The 21906-nt window shown below is 39.6% G+C and overlaps 1 pseudogene; it reads left to right on the top strand.

The window, feature by feature from the left end:
• LOC110506081 overlaps window positions 1-21906 on the top strand; it is a 119135-nt pseudogene extending 97229 nt beyond the window's left edge.

The following is a 21906-nucleotide window of genomic DNA, read 5'->3' as shown; positions in this document are numbered from 1 at the left end:
TTCTTCTCTTTCAGGTTGGATGGGGAGCGTCGCTGCACAGCTATTTTCAGGTCTCTCAGATGTTCGATCAGGTTCAAGTCCTGCCTCTGGCTGGGCCACTCAAGGACATTCAGAGACTTGTCCCGAAGCCACTGCTGCATTGTCTTGGCTGTGTGCTTATGGTCGTTGTCCTGTTGGAAGGTGAACCTTAACCCCAGTCTGAGGTCCTGAGCACTCTGGAGCAGATTTTCATCAAGGATCTCTCTGTACTTTACTCTGTTCATCTTTCCCTCGATCCTGACTAGTCTCCCAGTTCCTGCCAGTGAAAAACATCCCCACAGCATGATGCTGCCACCACAATGCTTCACCGTAGGGATGGTGACAGGTTTCCTCCAGATGTGATTCTTGGCATTCAAGCAAAAAATAGTTCAATCTTGTTTTCATCAGACCAGAGAATTTTGTTTCTCATGGTCTGAGAGTCCTTTATGTGCCTTTTTGGCAAATTCCAAGCGAGCTGTCATGTGCCTTTTACTGAGGAGTGGCTTCCGTCTGGCCACTCTACCATAAAGGCCTGAGTGGTGTAGTGCTGCAGAGATGGTTGTCTTTCTGGACTGTTCTCCCATCTCCACAGAGGACCTCTGGTGCTCTGTCAAAGTGACCATTGGGTTCTGGAGGCCACTGTGATGGAGGCCACTGTGTTCTTGGGGACCTTCAATGCTGCAGAAATGTTTTGTTACACTTCCCGGATCTATACCTCGACACAATCCTGTCCCGGAGCTCTCTGACAATTTTTTTGAGCTCATGGCTTGGTTTTTGGATGATCAATGGAAACAGGATGCACCTGAGCACAATTTAGAGTCTCATAGCAAAGGGTCTGAATACTTACAGTATGTAAAAAAAGTATTTATATTTTTGTACTTTATACATTTGCAAAATATTCTAAAAACGTGTTTTCGCTTCGTCATTATTGGGTATTGTGTGTAGATTGATGAGAAAAATAATAGTATTTAATCCATTTTAGAATAAGGCTGTAACGTAACAAAATGTTGAAAAAGTCAACTGGTCAGAATACTTTCAGGGCACTATCATAGGGAATTAGGGTGCCATTTAGGATGGATCCAGGGTAAACTAATAAGTTTTGTTTTAAGAGGGGAAAAGAGAGTAAAGAGGTGAGAATTAAAGAGTCACAAGAGAGTTAAGAGGATAGAGGGAAAGGGGCCTCGTAGAAAGAAGAGAAGCAGGTGGAGGAGTTTAAGTGTAAGAGAACCAGATTAAGAAGAGTTAAGAAGTGAGGATGGAGAGCGTGTAAGAGAGACTTTGGGAAGTGAGAAGGAATTCATAAATAAAAATAGTTTAAAAGATAGAGGGGGTGGTTATTGATGTAGTGGTGAAACTCGTTCGCTCCACCCCAGCACCTTGGCAGTCCCAGTGCTCCTCTCGGGATGTTAAAGCCGAAATTGAGTTTTTAACAACATTAACTGGCTGCCTTTCACCTCTATAGCCTGCTTTATAACTAATACACTCACACACACACACACACACATACACACACACACACACACACACACACACATATGCATCTCAGCGTGTGCACACACACCAGCCATTCCCCTGTGGTCCTGTGCAGTGAGGGCAAACGTCTCAAAGTCACCCTGAAGACACACACTCCCACATTTCCTTCCTTCACACACACACTTCTGTCCCTATTTCTTTTACAGAATGCTGTCAAAGAGACAAACCTGATTTAAAACGAGGGATGAGAAACACAACCTGACCTGCATCAACGACAATGTCTCTCCACTCCATGTGTCTGGGAATTTATCTGTGGCGAGACAGAAGCTTATGAGATGTGTTTGTATGAGTGCAGTAATTAACCACAGGATGATGAGAGTCAACACACACACACACACAAAGAGATGTTGGTGTTTAGAGAGAGAAAAACAGCACACAGTGGGCCGGAACAAAACATCACATGAGAACTACTCGGAGCTGGCAGGTTAATAAATTAAACGCAACATTGTTTATCATGCGCATTTGATTTGTATGACTAGGAAATGGATGAGGTGGGATTTTCATAGGGTTACGGATTTTTCCCCCAATATTGTTTTAGTTGCCTACTTTTTTGTTTGCTCGAGAAATTGTGGGCATACTTTGTGTAAGGATGTCCCATGATCCTATAGATGAAACGGTGGCCTGGTTATCTGTGTCCCGGACCAATCAGAAGACCTCAAACTTGGGTGGGAGTTTGCTGCGGATTTCAATAGGCCAGCGATTTACTTTCTTCCGTCCCTTTAACTCTAGTGTCCTCTCTGTGCCCTGTGTCCTGCCATAACACTTCTGTCTTCTTCTTGTGCCTCTTACTGATGAAATTATCTCTCTATTTCACTTTCTCTCCAACTCTGACTTTCTTTCTCCCCCTATGTTTTAGTGCTGAAGGTCCTTGAGGAGCTGAGCTGCATCAGGCAGACATCAGGGTGTAATTCCCCATGCCTGCTTTATGTACTGCTCAGACAGGTGCTCAGGATATACGACCCCCTGACACTGCCTGACTACACCTCCTCTACCTATCCACCTCTTCTTAGACAGAAAGAAAGGAGGGTTGAAAAAGTGAGTTATGTAGAAAGTGGGAGATAGGGAGACTAGATTGAAATGCTGCTGCCGTGCACATTACTGCAGTGTTGGGTGGAATAGATAGAAGTTGTTCTGCCTTGGGAGAACTTGGAAAGGGAGGTGTGTGTGTGTGTGCATGCGAGCTTGATTTATTTATGGAAAAAAATATATCTAAAAATATATACAGCTTAAAAGTGCACATGATGATGCATGAAAACATGAAACAACCCTTTTTCAGTGTGGTCCTTGGAAAACAAACTGTGCAAGCAACATTTGCTACTTGTAATCGATGTCTGCAAAGTTTCCTGTAGATAACGTCAGTGCCACATCTGCATTTTGGTCCAAAAAACATTGGACTTGGTCGGGCCATAATTTTGACTCACACAAACATTTGGTGCTAAGTAATGCATTTTTATTCATATGATGCACACAAGAATGTATTATAGAAAATGGTGAGAAAATAATAAGGTTGAAAATAAAAAGGGACATTTTATGATCATACTAGTTAGTATGATTCATGAGAATTATATGTCAATGCTATGTATTTATTAAACTTTTAACAGGGAGTCACTATTGAGACCAAGGTCTCTTTTTGCAACAGAGCCCTGATACACAATTTATGCTCACTAAAATAACACATCCTAGAATAGAAAGAATGAAATATTCTTATTAAATACTTTTTTCTTTACATAGTTGAATGTGCTGACAACAAAATCACACAAAAATTATCAATGGAAATCAAATTTATCAACCCATGGAGGTCTGGATTTGGAGTCACACTCAAAATTAAAGTGGAAAACCACACTACAGGCTGATCCAACTTTGATGTAATGTCCTTAAAACAAGTCAAAATGAGGCTCAGTAGTGTGTGTGGCCTCCACGTGCCTGTGTGACCTCCCTACAACGCCTGGGCATGCTCCTGATGAGGTGGCGGATGGTCTCCTGAGGTATCTCCTCCCAGACCTGGACTACAGCATCCAGTTTGATTTCACGGAATTGTGATTGACTTGGAGTTACATTGTGTTGTTTAAGTGGTCCCTTTATTTTTTTGAGCAGTGTACAATAATAATACAAATATTCAAGTAAAACCATCACATTCCTCAGCAAGGAGGTCCCCAATCAATATTTTGAAATGCCTGAGAGGCACCAGAACATCCAGTTGACTGTCAAAGACAGTTTGTGTCAAAAATAGTGAAGACAGTTAAGTGCATTTCTTTGTATGTCTGAGTAATCCACTCTTACCTCTGCATTCACCTGTTGGCATTGTCTATTTACCCAATAAGGGTTTCATCAAGCTAGCTGACATCCTCTACATGAGACTGGTACTTTAGCCTGAGTTTGTTTGTGCCATCATGCCACTCCTTGTCATGTTTGGTATGACAAGGAGTTGACATGATAGCACAAACAGATCTGGGACCAAGCTACCGGTTCTTATCCTCAGTGGGACCAAGGATGGACAGACCTGGAGAGGGGTTTGGGGGGGAAGAGGGCAAGTAAAGTTAGGTTTCTCTCAGAAGAAAGCTCTTGTGTTTTACGGTCATTACTATGGCAGTGTAATATAGGTCTGTGGCAGACAGAGGTGTCAAGTTACTGTAAGTGTACCTTGTCTTGTTCATACCTTTGCCATGTGAGGTCAGTTTGACCTGATGGGCTGGAGAGGCCGTGGCCACCCTCTGTTTGGAGAAATATGAGAGGGAGAAGGGGCGAGAGATGAACAGAGACAATAAACATCCACATTTTTTGAAGATAATACTTTGAGCACACACTTTACACACTAGGTCTTATTGTAGGTATCCAAACAACTCCAAACAGTTAATAATTAAAATATAAACATTTTAACCAGTAGTTTGGCAACCATCAAGGAGGGACAGTGAATATCATAGCTTTAGAGCCTCCTTACCTTTACACTTTATTGGTTGGTCATCCTTCCATCTCTCTCTTGATGGAAGTCTTTTCCTCACCCACTATCTTTCTTCTGGCTTGTTTTGGCATTCATTATAATTAATCACTGTCAATCCACCGTTCTTTAAAAGTTTGGAAGACCTCTTTTTTCATCCCGTCTTTTGCGTTTGTTCAATTCATACAAAAAGGTGCTATCTAGAACCTAAAACGTTTCTTCTTCTGTCCCCATAGGATAACCCTTTAAAGAACCCTTTGGTTCCAGGTATAACCCTTCTGGTTCCAAGTAGAACCCTTTCCGCAGTGAGTTCTACATGGAACCCAAAAAGGTTTTCCTATGGGGACAGCTGAAGAACCCTTTTGGAACCCTTTTTTCTAAGAGTGTAGCTTCAATTCACCAAAATATCATGAACCTTTATTTTCCTCTTACCTTGGAAGATGGGCCCTGGTCAAAAGTAGTGCATATTATAGGGAATAGGGTGCCATTTGGTATGCAGTCCCGGTATGGAGAGCGCCAGTGAGTGTAATGGACTAAGATAGCGCATTTCTGTGGCTGTGCGTGGTTAACGTTAGTGGCATGTTGATGTTTGACGTCTCTGTGAACGGACCAGCTCCATTCCTCCTCTGATTTCAACACATGATTAATTCTCCCTCAGTCACTGGCTACTTCACTAGATGGCTAGAGGCCCTAGACTAGGGCCTTCTCCAGCACCGAGGGAAGTCCGCGGAGAAAATACTGTGGTGTATAATGTCTCACTAATCTAATGAACAGTGCCACAACGTTGAGGTTTGTGACTTGTCAATACTTCCATACTTTCAAGAAAGTGTGTGTTTGTGAAGTGTTTTAGTGTTAATAATCTGTTTAGTCTCTTATATGTCATCATGTGTTTCTCAATCCAGTCCTCGGGGATGATAGGCCGTTTCACATAGCCTATTGATCTATTCTACTAGCTCACCTGGGTTGTGTTCATTAGGCACCATAAGGAAGAAAACAAACTTAAACACGGATGGACTACCTGAATTTGCCCAGTAAGAAGTGTTCATTCCCCTTTCTGTTACAAAATCGGAGTAGATAGCCAGAGCGAATTCATGTCCATTGAAAACGCACAAAGACTATGACGTGAATAATCAAGTCAATAAATGTTAGGTAGGTAGTTAGATAGCAAATAGTTAATATACTGGCAAGTTCGATGTATTAGTTGCCAATTTACGAGGTAGCTAGCTAACATACCAGTACTTACTGCTGTAATGGTATTGGAGCGACCCGCACAGACAGCTGTGTGTTATGTGTTAGGCTATTAGTTGGTTGTGTTGTACTTACCAGTACTCAGTGTTCGCGGGGTCTGACATGCCAATCAACCTGCTATCTGCCAATCAAGGGAATGCCTAGAATGTTCTGATGCCGGGCATCCTGGTGGTTGGCGGAGTGGTGTGGAGGGGGGTTGGGCAGGGGGATGGAGCATTGGAAGTTAAGACCAGGTTTAGCCATTGTTCTCCCACTTACTGTACGTCTGGCCTTCACAAGAGAAGGTCACGGTTGATTTGTTGGGTATCATTCATTTATTTGGCATGGGCTACGGCCAAACAGTAGCCTGTGTGAAGTTGGGTTAATAAACCGTCAATTCGTAAACTCAATCCTCTGTCTGGACAATTGTTCCTTTATGATCTAGTCAGGTCATTACAATATGCTTTGTGGTTTGTAAGGATAGCGTTGCCAACAGAACGTGTAGTGTAACTTATTTGAAAAGTTATTACATTGCTCAACATTTTCTTAAAATGTGTCATTAGTTAACCTCTCTGGGACCGTTCGGGATGTGAGCGTCCCACCTCTCAACAGCCAGTGAAACTGCAGGGCGCCAAATTCAAAACAACAGAAATCCCATAATTAAAATTCCTCAAATGTAGAAGTATTTTACACCATTTTATAGATACACTTCTCGTTAATCCAACCACAGTGTCCAATTTCAAAAAGGTCAGCAACTAGTCACAGAAAGCATTCAGCCATTTTCCAACCAAAGAGAGGAGTCACAAAAAGTGGAAATATAGATCAAATTAATCACTAACCTTTGATGATTTTTATCAGATGACACTCATAGGACTTCATGTTACACAATACATGTATGTTTTGTTCGGTAAAGTTCATATTTATATCCAAAAATCTGAGTTTACATTGGCGCGTTACGTTCAGTAGTTCCAAAAACTTTGCAGAGTGACTTTGCAGAGAGCCACATAATTTTTTACAGATATACTCATAATAAACATTGATTAAAATATACAAGTGTTATGCATGGAATTTTAGATCCACTTCTCCTTAATGCAACCGCTGTGTCAGATTGAAAAAAAACTTTACCGAAAAAGCACATCATGCTATAATCTGAGTAGAGCGCTCAGAGCCCATACATATATCCGCCATGTAGTGGAGTCAACATTAGTCAGAATAGCCTTATAAATATTCACTTACCTTTGATGATCTTCATCAGAATGCACTCCCAGGAATCCCAGTTCCACAATAAGTGTTTGTTTTGTTCGATAATGTCCATAATTTATGTCAAAATAGCTCCTTTTGTTAGCGCGTTCAGTCCAGTAATCCACATTCATAAAACTCGTTCACTAGTTTCAGACGAAAAGTGAAAAAAGCTCCGTCACAGTTAGTAGAAACACATCAAACGATGTATAGAATCAATCTTTAGGATGTTTTTAACATAAATCTTCAATAATGTTCCAACCGGACAATTCTTTTGTCTTCAGAAATGAAGTGGAACTTAAGCTACCTTTCAAGTGAGAGGGCGAGACTGAGCCTGTGACGCTCTGCCAGATCACTCACTCAAAGAGCTCTTATTAGCCCCTCCTTTAGAGTAGAAACATCAAACAAGTTTCTAAAGATTGCTGACATCTAGTGGAAGCCGTAGGAAGTGCAAAATGACCAATATCCCACTGTGTATTGGATAGGGGCTGAGTACAAAAACTTCATACCTCAGATTTCCCACTTCCTGGTTGGATTTTTTCTCGGGTTTTTGCCTGCCATATGAGTTCTGTTATACTCACATACATCATTCAAACAGATTTAGAAACTTCAGAGTGTGTTCTATCCAAATCTACTAATAATATACATATCTTAGCTTTTATGGCTGAGTAGCAGGCAGCTTGATTTGGGCACGCTTTCCATCCAAAATTCCCAATACTGCCCCCTACCCCAAAGAAGTTAAAGCAATGAATTTGTATGCGCTCTTGTCGGACTTTGGCTGCATATTTTCCACTATTTTCTTCAAATCTGAAAAGTTATGAAGCCACGCCCATTCCTGAAGAAATGTATCATAGGCCCTAAAAGTACGGAAATAGTGTCCACTGCGTGTATACTTTGTTTTTTGGCGAATGTAGTACGACATCCGGGAACTTTTGGAATACTAACTCTATCCATACTATGACCAACAAGCATACTATATACTCAATTTACGTCACAAATAGTACGGTTAGTGTGGTTAGTATAAGTATTCGAACATAGCTTAGAATTTTTCTCCCAGTTTTCCTCCAAGTATGTTTTCTTTTTTCAGTTATTTGATCTCAAACTCGTTTTATTTACCCTGCAGGGGTTGCATTTAATCAGAGGACTATCGCAGGTCAAGCAATTACTCTTTTGGCCTTTTTTAAACCCCAAATGGCAACTTGTTCTCTATATCCCTCAAACTCAACTCTGGACTTCGAAGCAAGTTCCACTGCATTTTATTATTGATCCTCTCTAATCAGGGACTGATTTAGACAGTGGGTGCAATTAATTATTAGTTCGAACAGAAAACCAGCAGGCTCCTTACCTCATTGGGTAAGTGTTGAAAACTCCATGCCCTATATGGTGCACTATTTTTGACCAAAACCCTATGGGTCCTGGTCCAAAGTGGTGCACTAAAAAGTGAATAGGGTGCCATTTGGGGGACAGACTTACAGCCTACCCCTGCATAACTCCCTTCCCATTCTGGCTCCCCTCGAGCTCTGAGCAATACCCGAGGGGTTGTGAGGCTGGGTTCCATTTCAGACCCTTTTCCCAGCCCTTCGTCATTCATCTGGGGGAAAAAATGGGTAATGTTCAGTATCTGCACATTTTTGGCAGGTTGACATTTGTCATGAATCTTGCCCTGGCGCCAGAACTAAACAATTTCCCCTAGATAGGCCAGCTGCAAAGTCAAAATGGTCTATTTTGTAAAAATTCACCCCAAACCATCTCAATTGGGTTGAGGTCGGGTGATTGTGGAGACCAGGTCATCTGATGCAGCACTCCATCATTGTCCTTTTTGGTCAAATAGCCCTTACACAGCCTGGAGGTGTGTTTTGGGTCATTTTGAAAAACAAATGATAGTCCCACTAAGCCCAAAACAGATGGGATGGCGTATTGCTGCAGAAAGCTGTGGTAGCCATGCTGGTTAAGTGTGCCTTGAATTCTAAATAAACCACTGGCATTGTCACCAGCAAAGCACCATCACACCACCTCCGCCATGCTTCACAGTTGGAACCACACATGTGGAGATCATCCATTCACCTACTCTGCGTCTCACAAAGACAAGATGGTTGGAACTAAAAATCTCAAATGTGGACTCATCAGACCAAAGGACAGATTTCTCCTGGTCTAATGTCCATTGCTCTTGTTTCTTGGCCCAAGTAAGTCTCTTCTTCTTGATGATGCAAGATAGAGGGGAGCAGATGACGGGCTGAGCGTAGCTATGTAGAGCACCTCAAGATAAAATGTAATTTTCAATATCGGTAAGTTAGACTAAATATAAGCACTACACAATCTGGTGGGTGATAACCTTTAATCTGGATAACAACACAAAACACATTTTAAGACTAGAGAAATGTCTCGACAAGTATTACGAAAACGAGCATGACAGAGAGTAAGACAGGGGAACCTATTTCAAAACGAAAACGTGACTCTTCTACAGACACAGACAATTCTATATTTTCACCACTGGGAATGGTAAAGGTCGAAACCCATCTGTTAAAATCAATGACAAACTGGGTATACTTGAACTAGTCAGTAAGGATATAAAAGAGTTGAAGGCAAGCCTCGAGATTAGTGATGAAAAAGCTGCGACATTGGAGAAAGACAAACTAAAAAGGACAGTCAGTAAGATTGAAACCGAAGTGAATGAACTTAAAAAGGATGAACACCGCTCTGAGAGAAGCCTTACTTAACATACAGACTAGATCCATGAGAGAGAATCTGGTGCTTACAGGTATCCAAGAGAAAGAAGGAGAAGTTCCTGAATCTGTAGTTAGAGAGTTCCTCCTTTACAGCGCTACAGATTCCACACGAAGCTATCGACAAAATCCAACTAGAACTTGTACACCACTTCGGACAGAGAGGGCAGTGAACACCCAATCGTTGCCAAATGTGCTTTCTTTAAAGATAAAATAATGGTTAAAAGCCTGGGTAAATGACTTGCTGGCACAAAAATTGGCATGAATGACCAGTTACTGAAGGAAATTGTAGAACGTATTAGATTAAAAGGGAAACGAGTAGCTCTCGTTGTCAATAAACTATATATTGATAACCAGTTGATCAGAGACACAAAGACTATTCCATGGATATTTTACAAATGACAAAGTTCTCATCGAGGCGGCAAATAACGAAACACACAATTCTAGCCTGGTAATGGATTGTAATAATACAACAAAAAATACAGCTTTCTATATGTCTTCAAATAGAACTAATTGGAACTCAAAAGCACTAATTCAACATGGTGAAGATAACAACTCAGTGAACAGAAGGCACAGTATGTGTGGAAGGTATGGTGTGAGTTTTTTTTTGTGTTTGGGAAAGTGTGGCGTTGAGTGAGAAAGGAAATGGTTGCATATCCCAGAACCAATGTATTGCTGTGAGCAAGAGTTGTGAGAGCGCTTTCAATGTTGTTCAGATGAGGGATATACTTTTTATAATGAATTATACGTCCTATTTATTTATTGTCCTATCATAGTGGAACAGCGTTTTAAAATAAATTATACGTTTAATTTATTTATTGTCCTATCAATGGCAACTACATTTGTTTAATTAATTATGCATCTAATCAATTTTTTTATGATCCTATATTGATGGAACGGTCCACAACCCTATACACTAGACACCCACCTGAATGACCCAGGCACTAAGGAGAAGTCCCTAATTGTTTTATGGGCCTGCTGTAAGTGTAATATGCAGCCAAAATGCAGTCAGAGACCTAGATGTAAGGGGTGCGTGTTGGTGGCAGGGAAGTCAGGCACAGGAGAACGAACTTGGTATAAATGGAGTTGTTTAATAAATACTGACAAAACTCCAAAACAACCAAAATTGACAAAATAACAAGTGGGTACAAAACCCGTCACACACCAACACTAAAATGCACATCACATACAATCTCCGACAAGGACATGAGGGGAAACAGAGGGTTAAATACACAACGTGTAATTGATGGGATTGGAACCAGGTGTGAAGGAAGACAAGACAAAACCAATGGAAAATGAATGGCTATGAAAAATGGATCAGTGATGGCTAGAAGGTCGGTGACATCGACCGCTGAACACCGCCCGAACAAGGAGAGGCACCGACTTCGGTGGAAGTAGTGACACTAGAGCAGCACTGCCCCCTCAAGATTCTGAGCCTGCTTGGCAGGATTGGTTCTGCAAAGCCAAAGCCCCCTAAAGGGAGAGCATAATATACAAGTAAATTCTCAAGCTGCTAATGAGAACCTTGACGACCTTGTACCTAGCCGGTGGGGATTCCGGTGGGGTGCCCCCACCCAGGCAGTGGCAGTGTTGGCAACACTAGCTGCAGTAACCCATGGGGAGGCGTCACACTCAGACATTCAGAGAGGTGGTATATTATTGTGGCCCTGGTGGCACAAAATCAAACATCTGACTGCATTGAGATGCTTGGGAATAAGGTCAATACGGGGGACCATGTTGTGGGTGTTTCAGGGTTTGGGGGTATATCTGACCTCCATCATCTAGGAAGTGACAATGATTAATAAAATCTTCCCATTTCTGACCATTTTTTTGCACAGTTTTGCAGGCCTTCTCATACAGCTGCAACAGTATATGCATTGGTAAATCAAGACCTTTCTTGAGTTGGGCTCTGGGATGGTGCAACTGTTGAGAATGAGAGCCTATGGTTTTGTGAAGGAAAGGGGTTGAGTGTGTATGTGTGTATCCCACAACTGTTGCGGGGGAGTAAAAGATGTTAGGGACAATATAGGATGATTCACAATAATTGTTTGCTAATATAATAATTAGTGTGCAAAACTGTTATTTTGATAATGGCGAGACTGGTGAGAGGTAAAAAATCCTTTGCATAAATTGCCTACATTACTACAGATATGAATTGCTAATTATGGAAAATAAGATAAACTGGATTTTAAAAATATATATATTTTTATGGCTATAATACAAATCGAGGTGAGGGTGATGGAAATGCATTTGGCGGTTGATCTACTTCTGTTCGGTAAATGGCACTGTGTGATCTTTTCGAAGGATGGATCCCAGTTTCTTCAGGGCTATGGGATCCGGGGGGTCAGGGGTGGTCTGCCAGGCATTGGGATGACAACCCAACTCGGGATGAGGAGGGCTTTTAGCGGGTGGAATAGTGGGGACCAATTGGAGGTTTACTTAGTAGCACTGCAAATATCATGGTACAGCTATATAGACACTCAATCGTCATGTTACTTTTTAATGGTACGTTTACAAACCAATATTTTGATGAATAGAATTGAAAGTTGTGTCTCATTATGGTAAGTGCTGAAATAAGTATAACCAGTTATAATTGTAATGGCTTAGCAGATAATAAGAAAAGACTATCAGTATTTACCTGGCTAAACGAGAAGGAATATAATATCTATTGTTTACAGGAAACTCATTCGACAATTTTAGATGATGAAGTTTTGTGAGGAAAAGGACTGGGGTTGCGAAATGTATTTCTCCCATGGGAAAAGAAATTCAAAAGGGGTGATGGTTTTCATTAACTGCAATTCTGATCCAAATTTGCAAATTGTCCAAACAGATCATCAAGGTAGATGGATTATTTTAAATATGTTATTGGACAGTGAACAGATATGGCTTATAAACTTATACGGTCCAAATAATGATGATACAATCTTCTTTGAAAATATATATAAGAATGTATCAAGTCTACAAGCAACACTAGACTCTTTTATTATGGTGGGAGATTTTAATACTGTTTTAAATAACTCTATGGACCGTAAAGGAAATCACACTACAAACTATCGCCCTCAGGCACTTAAGGAAATCATGATTGATTGAATCCATGAATGATCATGGATATATTGGAATTAGTGGATATATGGAGGCTTAAATACCATGAACTAATGAGATATATACATGGCGGAGGCTTGATCAAGCTATTCGTCTAGATTACTTTATGTCATTCTCTCTGGTACCAAAAGTTTTAAAAGTGTTGATAGGGGACAGAATGCGGTCGGATCATAACATAATTGACATACATATGACTCTTACAGAATTTCCACGTGGGCGAGGATATTGGAAATTTAATCAAAGCCTACTTGGTGATAAATTGTTTATAACTAGGACAGAAGAATGTATAACTGACTTTTTCAGACAGCAGATAGGTACAGCAGATCCCCTTATTGAATGGAACACTTTTAAATGTGCCTTTAGAGGCCATGCAATTCAGTACTCATCTATAAAACAGTACAGTTAGACAGCAATGAAAACTGTATCATTGAGGCACAGGATAAGTTCTAGGAAAAACAAAAAGAAATGGAGAAACTTAATCAAGAAAGATCCAGTGTAATACATTCAAAAAATTAATCGAACTGGATGGAATATGGGGACAAATGCACCAAATTCTTTTTAAATCTTCAAAATATAAATGCTACCAAAAAAAATGTATTGAAACTTGTTGCAAATGATGGAGTCACGCATGATTCACCGAATTATATTCTGAAAGGGGAAGTAAAGTACTTTAAGAATATGTTTTAATTTCAGTCTCCTCCATCTCCACTAACCGAAGTTAGCTGTATGGATTATTTTCCTAAAAATAATGTAAAATTAACATCTGTACAGGAAGACTCACGTGAAGGCCAAATTACAGAGGAGGAACTTCTTGATGCAATTAAAGCCTTTAAAGGTTGGGAAAACTCCAGGGTTGGATGGCATACCAGTGGAAGTATAGCAAACTTTTTTTTTAAATACTCAGAGAACCATTATTAGCATGTTTTAACCACATAAATGGTATATTGTCGGACACGCAACAAGAAGGTCTGATATCATTATTATTGAAACAGGACCCAAGTGGTGTATATAAAGATCCAGTCCATTTAAAAAATTGGAGGCATCTTACACTTCAGTATTGTGAAAAAAAATCCTACCTAAATGCTTGGCAAATAGAATTAAAAAGGTATTGTCAGATATTATTCATTCTAATCAGACAGGTTTTTTACATTGACGATACATTGGAGATGTAATATAAGACAAGTACTGGAAACAATAGAATACTATGAAATATCAGACTCCAAGCCTGGTTTTCATAGCTGATTTTGAAAAGGCTTTTGATAAAGTACGACTGGAATTTATATATAAATGCCTAGAATATTTCAATTTTGGGGAATCTCTTATAAAATGGGTTAAAGTTATGTATAGTAACCCTAGGTGTAAAATAGTAAATAATGGTTACATCTCAGAAAGTTTTAAACTGTTTATAGGAGTAAAACAAGGTTGTCCACTATCGGCATATCTATTTATTATTGCCATCGAAATTTTAGCTGTTAAAATCAGATCCAACAAGAATATTAAGGGACTAGAAATCTGTGGCTTAAAAACAAAGGTGTCACTGTATGCTAATGACTCATGTTTTCTGTTAAAACCACAATTAGAATCCCTCCACGGCCTCATGGAGGATCTAGATACTTTTGCTAACCTCTGGATTAAAACCAAATTATGATAAGTGTACTATATTACGTATTGGATCACTAAAGAATACATTACCGTGTAGTTTACCAATAAAATGGTCTGATGGGGATGTGGACATACTCGGTATAAAAATCCCTAAAGAAAGAAGTTATCTCACTCCAATCCATTTTATAGAAAGTTATAAGATCTTGCTACCATGGAAAGGAAAATACCTGTCTATTTGTGGAAAAATCACCCTGATTTAACTCTAGTCATATCACAGTTCACCTATTTGCTTATAGTTGTGCCTACACCTAGTGACCTGCTTTTTAAATTATATGAACAAAATATATTCCATTTTATTTGGAATGGCAAAGCCAGAAAAAAATTAATGGGCCTATTTCTATACTGAATATGAATTCGGAGGGCAGAAGTTATTAAATATTAAAGCATTAGATCTCGCACTAAAGGCATCAGTCATTCAAAAGGTATACTTAAATCCAAACTTGTTTTCTAGTAAATTGGTAGGAATGTCTCACCCCAAATTAAAGAATGGCCTTTTTCCCTTTATTCAAATTACAACTGCTCACTTTCAGTTGTTTGAAAAGGAAATAATCTCCAAAATATCGTCATTTTTTAAACAAGCTATATTTTTTATAAACAAGCATACATTTTTTAACACGTTTAATCCACCTGAAAAGACAAAACAAATAATACAACAAATATTGTGGTTAAACTCAAGTATACTAATTGATTTAAAAAACACATATTTTTCAATTAAATGTTTAAAAAAGGTATAATTTTAGTGAATGATATCATAAATAGGACTGGTGGAGTTATGTCACACATGCAGCTAAAACAGACATATGGATATGTCTGCTCTACCCAAAATAACAACCAACTAATTGCAGCATTACCACAAAAATGGAAGGGGAAAGAAGTAAGGAACTTGCCTGTTGGCCCTGCATTAAATAACATAAATGGTTAAAGACAATTGTGATAAATAAAAACATATACCAATTTCATTTAAGGACCAAAAAAAAAGACAGTTTATAAAGAGATTTCCGATGTACCCATTCCATGGCACATGGTTTATGACTTGACACACAAAACAACGCCGGATTCAAAACTTCACATTTTTCAAATGAAATTACTATACAAAATTCTTGCAACCAATAGAATGTTATATATATGGGGGATACAATCTTCCCAGCTCTGCAGATTTTGCTGTGAGGAGGCAGAGTCATTAGATAATTTATTTTGGTACTGTCCATATATAGCTCGTTTTTGGTCACAGGAACTAATACTGCAGATAGCAATACTGGATCATTTGAAAAGCCATAGTCAATCAATCAATAATAGAATCATTATTTTTGCATAAATGTTTATCTTTAATATACAGTCTGTAGAAGCTATGAGATTATACATTTTCAGTACTTTTGTGAAGCATCACAGCACAGTTGAAAAATATATGGCAAATAGAAATCCAAAATGGATGGTGTTAAGAGATAGATGGGATGAGCTGAAGGGTGGGACTAATAACAAGATAACCAATGTAAAACATACGGGGTCTGTAACATGTAAATAGATTCAGACATTTTGTGAAATAGCACAGTTACAAAGAGAAATCAAACTGGATGGACATCAGAAATAGAGGAAGGACTAAAAACAACAAAATATAATTATTGTAAAATAGATTCTGTCTGTAAAATGTGTAAAATGTGTATAATATGTATAAACTGAAGGTAGAAGCCTAAGTGTTATTGTTTATTGGGGGAAGGGTGGTAAGGTTTGTGGGGAATAATAAAGTATATATATTTGCATATACAGTTGAAGTTGGAAATTAACATACACTTAGGTTGGAGTCATTAAAACTAGTTTTTCAACCACTCCACAAATTTCTTGTTAACAAACTGTTGTTTTGGCAAGTCGGTTAGGACATCTACTTTGTTCATGACACAAGTAATTTTTCCAACAATTGTTTACAGACAGATTATTTAACTTATTATTAACTGTATCACAATTCCAGTGGGTCAGAAGTTCACATACACTGAGTTGACTGTGCCTTTAAACAGCTTGGAAAATTCCAGAAAATTATGTCATAGCTTTAGACGCTTCTGATAGGCAAATTTATATCATTTGAGTAAATTGGAGGTGTGGATTTATTTTAAGGCCAACCTTCAAACTCAAAACTTTGCTTGACATCATGGGAAAATCATGGGAAAATCAAAAGAAATCAGCCAAGACCTCAGAAAAAAATGTAGACCTCCACAAGTCTGGTTAATCCTTGGGAGCAATTTCCAAACGCCTGAAGGTACCACGTTCATCAGTACAAACAATAGTACGCAAGTCTACACACCATGGGACCACGCAGCCATCATACTGCTCAGGAAGGAGACGCGTTCTGTCTCCTAGAGATGAACGTACTTTGGTGCGAAATGTGAAAATCAATCCCAGAACAACAGCAAAGGACCTTGTGAAGACCCTGGAGGAAACAGGTACAAAAGTATCTATATCCACAGTAAAACGAGTCCTATATTGACATAAGCTGAAAGTCTGCTCAGCAAGGAAGAAGCCACTGCTGCAAAACCACTATAAAAAAGCCAGACTACAGTTTGCAACTGCACATGGTGACAAAGATCATACTTTTTGGAGAAATGTCCTCTGGTCTGATGAAACAAAAATATAACTGTTGACCATCGTTATGTTTGGAGGATAATTAGGTGGATATATTGAAGCAACATCTCAAGACATCAGTCAGGAAGTTAAAGCTTTGTCGCAAATGGGTCTTCCAAATGGACAATGACCCAAAGCGTTCTTCCAATGTTGTGGCAAAATGGCTTAATTAAGGACAACAAAGTCAAGGTATTGGAGTGGCCATCACAAAGCCCTGACTTCAATCCTATAGAAAATGTGTGTGCAGAACTTAAAAAGCGTGTGCGAGCTAGGAGGCCTACAAACCTGACTCAGTTACACCAGCTCTGTCAGGAGGAATGGGCCAAAATTCACCCAACTTGTTGTGGGAAGCTTGTGGAACGCTACCCGAAACGTTTGACCCAAGTTTAACATTTTAAAGGCAATGCTACCAAATACTAATTGAGTGTATGTAAACTTCTGACCCACTGGTAATGTGATGAAATAAATAAAAGCTGAAATAAATCATTCTCTCTACTATTATTCTGACATTTCACACTCTTAAAATAAAGTGGTGATCCTAACTGACCTAAGACAGGGAATTTTTACTCTGATTAATTGTAAAGAATTGAGAAAAACTGAGTTTAAATGCTCTATGTAAACTTCCGACTTCAACTGTATATATACAGTGGGGAGAACAAGTATTTAACACACTGCCGATTTTGCAGGTTTTCCTACTTACAAATTAAGTAGAGGTCTGTAATTTTTATCATAGGTACACTTCAACTGTGAGAGACGGAATCTAAAACAAAAATCCAGAAAATCACATTATTATTATTAATTGTATTATTAATTTGCATTTTATTGCATGACATAAGTATTTGATACATCGGAAAAGCAGAATTAATATTTGGTACAGAAACCGTTGTTTGCAATTACAGAGATCATGCAGGTTTGCACACACTGCAGCAGGGATTTTGGCCCACTCCTCCATACAGACCTTCTCCAGATCCTTCAGGTTTCGGGGCTGTCGCTGGGCAATGCGGACTTTCAGCTCCCTCCAAAGATTTTCTATTGGGTTCAGGTCTGGAGACTGGCTAGGCCACTCCAGGATCTTGAGATGCTTCTTACCGAGCCACTCCTTAGTTGCCCTGGCTGTGTGTTTCGGGTCGTTGTCATGCTGGAAGACCCAGCCACGACCCATCTTCAATGCTCTTACTGAGGGAAGGAGGTTGTTGGCCAAGATCTCGCGATACATGGCCCCATCCATCCTCCCCTCAATACAGTGCAGTCGTCCTGTCCCCTTTGCAGAAAAGCATCCCCAAAGAAAGATGTTTCCACCTCCATGCTTTACAGTTGGGATGGTGTTCTTGAGGTTGTACTCATCCTTCTTCTATCTCCAAACACGGCGAGTTGAGTTTAAATCAACAATACTCTATTTTTGTCTCATCAGACCACACTTCTCCTATTCCTCATCTGGATCATCCAGATGGTCATTGGCAAACTTCAGACGGGCCTGGACATGCGCTGACTTGAGCAGGGGGACCCTGCGCTGCAGGTTTTTAATCCATGACGGCGTAGTGTGTCACTAATGGTTTTCTTTGAGACTGTGGTCCCTGCTCTCTTCAGGTCATTGACCAGGTCCTGCCGTGTAGTTCTGGGCTGATCCCTAACCTTCCTCATGATCATTGCGCCCAGGCTCTGTTGTAATCGGCCTGTGGAGAAGGTCTGTGGAGCGACGCACAATTGGCCCAGCGTCGTCCGGGTTAGGGATGGTTCGGCCGGTAGGGATATCCTTGTCTCATCGCGCACCAGCGACTCCTGTGGCAGGCCGGGTGCAGTGCGCACTAACCAAGGTTGCCAGGTGCACAGTGTTTCCTCCAACACATTGGTGCGGCTGGCTTCCGGGTTGGATGCACGCTGTGTTAAGAAGCAGTGCGGCTTGGTTGGGTTATGTATTGGAGGACGCATGACTTTCAACCTTCGTCTCACTCTAGCCCGTACAGGAGTTGTAGCGATGAGACAAGATAGTAGCTACTAAACAATTGGATACCACCAAATTGGGGACAAAAAGGGGTAAAATTCAACAACAACAAAAAATCACACAAAAAAAATCATACAATGTGATTTTCTGGATTTTTGTTTTAGATTCCGTCTCTCACAGTTGAAGTGTACCTATGATAAAAAAAAGTACATGCTTTGTAAGTAGGAAAACCTGCTAAATCTTCAATGTATCAAATACTTGTTCTCCCCTCTGTATGCATGCACACACTACTGTTCAAAAGTTTGAGGTCACTTAGACATGTCTTTGTTTTTTTAAAGAAATGCTATTTTTTGTCCATTAAAATAACATCAAATTTATCAGAAATTCAGTGTAATGTTGACATTGTTAATGTTGTAAATTACTATTGTAGCTGGAAATGACAGATTTTTTCATGGAATATCTACATAGTCGTTCAGATGCCCATTATCAGCAACCATCACTCCTGTGATCCAATGGCACGTTGTGTTAGTTAATCCAAGTCAACAGTGAAGAGGTGACTCCGGGGTGCTGGCCTTCTAGGCTGACTTGCAAATAATAAGCCATATCTCTATCCAGTGTCTGTGTTCTTTTGCCCATCTTAATATTTTTTTTTATTGGCCAGTCTGAGATATGGATTTTTCTTTGCAACTCTGCCTGGAAGGACAGCATCCCAGGGGTCGCCTCTTCACTGTTGACATTGAGACTGATGTTTTGCGGGTTGAGGACTTGTCTGTTTCTCAAACTAGACACTCTAATGTACTTGTCCTCTTGTTCAGTTGTGCACCGGGGCCTCCTACTCCTCTTTCAATTCTGGTTAGAGCCAGTTTGCGCTGTTCTGTGAAGGGAGTAGTACACAGCGTTGTACGAGATATTCCATTTCTTGGCAATTTCTTCCATGGAATAGCCGTAATTTCTCAGAACAAGAATAGACTGACGAGTTTCTAAAGAAAGTTATTTATTTACAGGCCATTTTGAGCCCGTAATCGATACCACAAATGCTGATGCTCCAGACACTCAACCAGTCTGATGAAGGCCAGTTGTATTGCTTCTTTAATAAGAACAACAGTTTTCAGCTGTGCTACCATAATTGCAAAGGGTTTTCTAATGATCAATAAGCCTTTTAAAATGATAAACTTGTAGATAATTTACAACATTAACAATGTCTACACTGTATTTCTGATCAATTTGATGTTATTTTAATGGACAAGAAATGTGCTTTTCTTTCAAAAACAAGGACATTTCTAAGTGACCCCAAACTTTTGAATGGTAGTGTATACACACACACACACACACACACACACACAATACAATCAGAAAGTATACATACCCCTTCCCCTTTGACAAATTTTGTTACGTTACAGCCTTATTCTAAAATTGATTAAATAAAACAATTCTCAATCTACACACAATACCCCATAATGACAAAGCAAAAACAAGTCTTTAGAAATGTTTACAAATGTATTAAGAAAAAACAGTAATACTTTATTTACATAAGTATTCAAACCCTTTGCTATGTGATTTCGAAATTGAGCTCAGGGTAATCCTGTTTCCATTGATCATCCTTGAGATGTTTCTACAACTTGATTGGAGTCCATCTGTGGTAAATTCAATTGATTGGACATGATTATGAAAGGCACACACCTGTCTATGTAAGATCCCACAGTTGACAGTGCATGTCAGAGCAAAAACCAAGCCATGAGATTGAAGTAATTGTTCGTAGAGGTCTGTGTTGGCACAGGTCAAGCTTGTAGCATCATACCCAGGAAGACTCGAGGCTGTAATCGCTGCCAAAGGTGCTTCAACAAAGTACTGAGTAAAGGGTCTGAATAATTATGTAAATGTGATATTTCAGGGGGGGGGGGGGTGTCATTTTGGGGTATTGTGTGTAGGTTGATGAGGAAATTAAACTATTTAATCAATTTTAGAATAAGGCTGTAACGTAACAAAATGTGGAAAAGGTCAAGTGGTCTGAATGCACTGTACAGTAAGCTCCAAAAGTATAGGGACAGTGACACATTTGTAGTTTTGGCTCTGTACTCCCGCACTTTGGATTTGAAATGATACAGTGATTATGTGAAAACTTTAATTTGAGGGTATTTTCGGCCATACTGGGTGAACCTTTTATTTCAGCACTTTTTGTACATAATTTTTGTAAATAATTGTATGTATTTATTTATTATGTATTTATTGAATTATTGGCCTGATGTTGATGTGGCACTCTGGGACTGTAACTGAATAGCCCTACTCTCTATTGCCTAGGAGAGGTTATTCTCTAGATTAGAGATGTGCGGCTCCAAGACATTGATTTTGGGTCAGTGTAGCATTAATGGTCGAGGTTATGGTTGGGAGAGGGAGGGAAAGCTGATCCTAGATCTGTTCCTATGGGAGACTTCACCCCAGAGTGCTCCAATACAGGTGAACAGAAGTCAAAGGTTGGTGCTCAGCCTCTCACTTTTATTGGTTTTCCTCTTTAGGGGAGGAGCTTCAGGGACGGATCATCGTACGCAAAAACAAAAAGAACCCCCTGCTCACTGTTCATTACAGTTGACCTCCATGACAGGAAGCAGACCTACAGCCTGCAGTGAGTTCACTGATCACATGACGATGATGACATATCAATAGTGTGGCTGAACTGAAATATTCCCCAGACTATGCCAAAACAAATAATATTATTATGGTTGTTATTATGAAATGTTTAACGCTTATGGAATCAGAAACAACTTATCTTCATATGGAGCAGTACATGTAGATAATATAAGGGTGTGGGATTAATCTAAAAAAGAAAAACAGTTAGACTGACTGAGTGCTGAGACAGGGAGAGTATGAAGTGGGCTTGAACAACAAGCTGTGGAGTTCACTCCATTTTAATGCCATGC

This window comes from Oncorhynchus mykiss, chromosome 26, assembly GCF_013265735.2.
Source record: "Oncorhynchus mykiss isolate Arlee chromosome 26, USDA_OmykA_1.1, whole genome shotgun sequence".
NCBI classification, from domain to species: Eukaryota; Metazoa; Chordata; class Actinopteri; order Salmoniformes; family Salmonidae; genus Oncorhynchus; species Oncorhynchus mykiss.
This window is presented reverse-complemented; position numbering and strand designations above follow the sequence as displayed.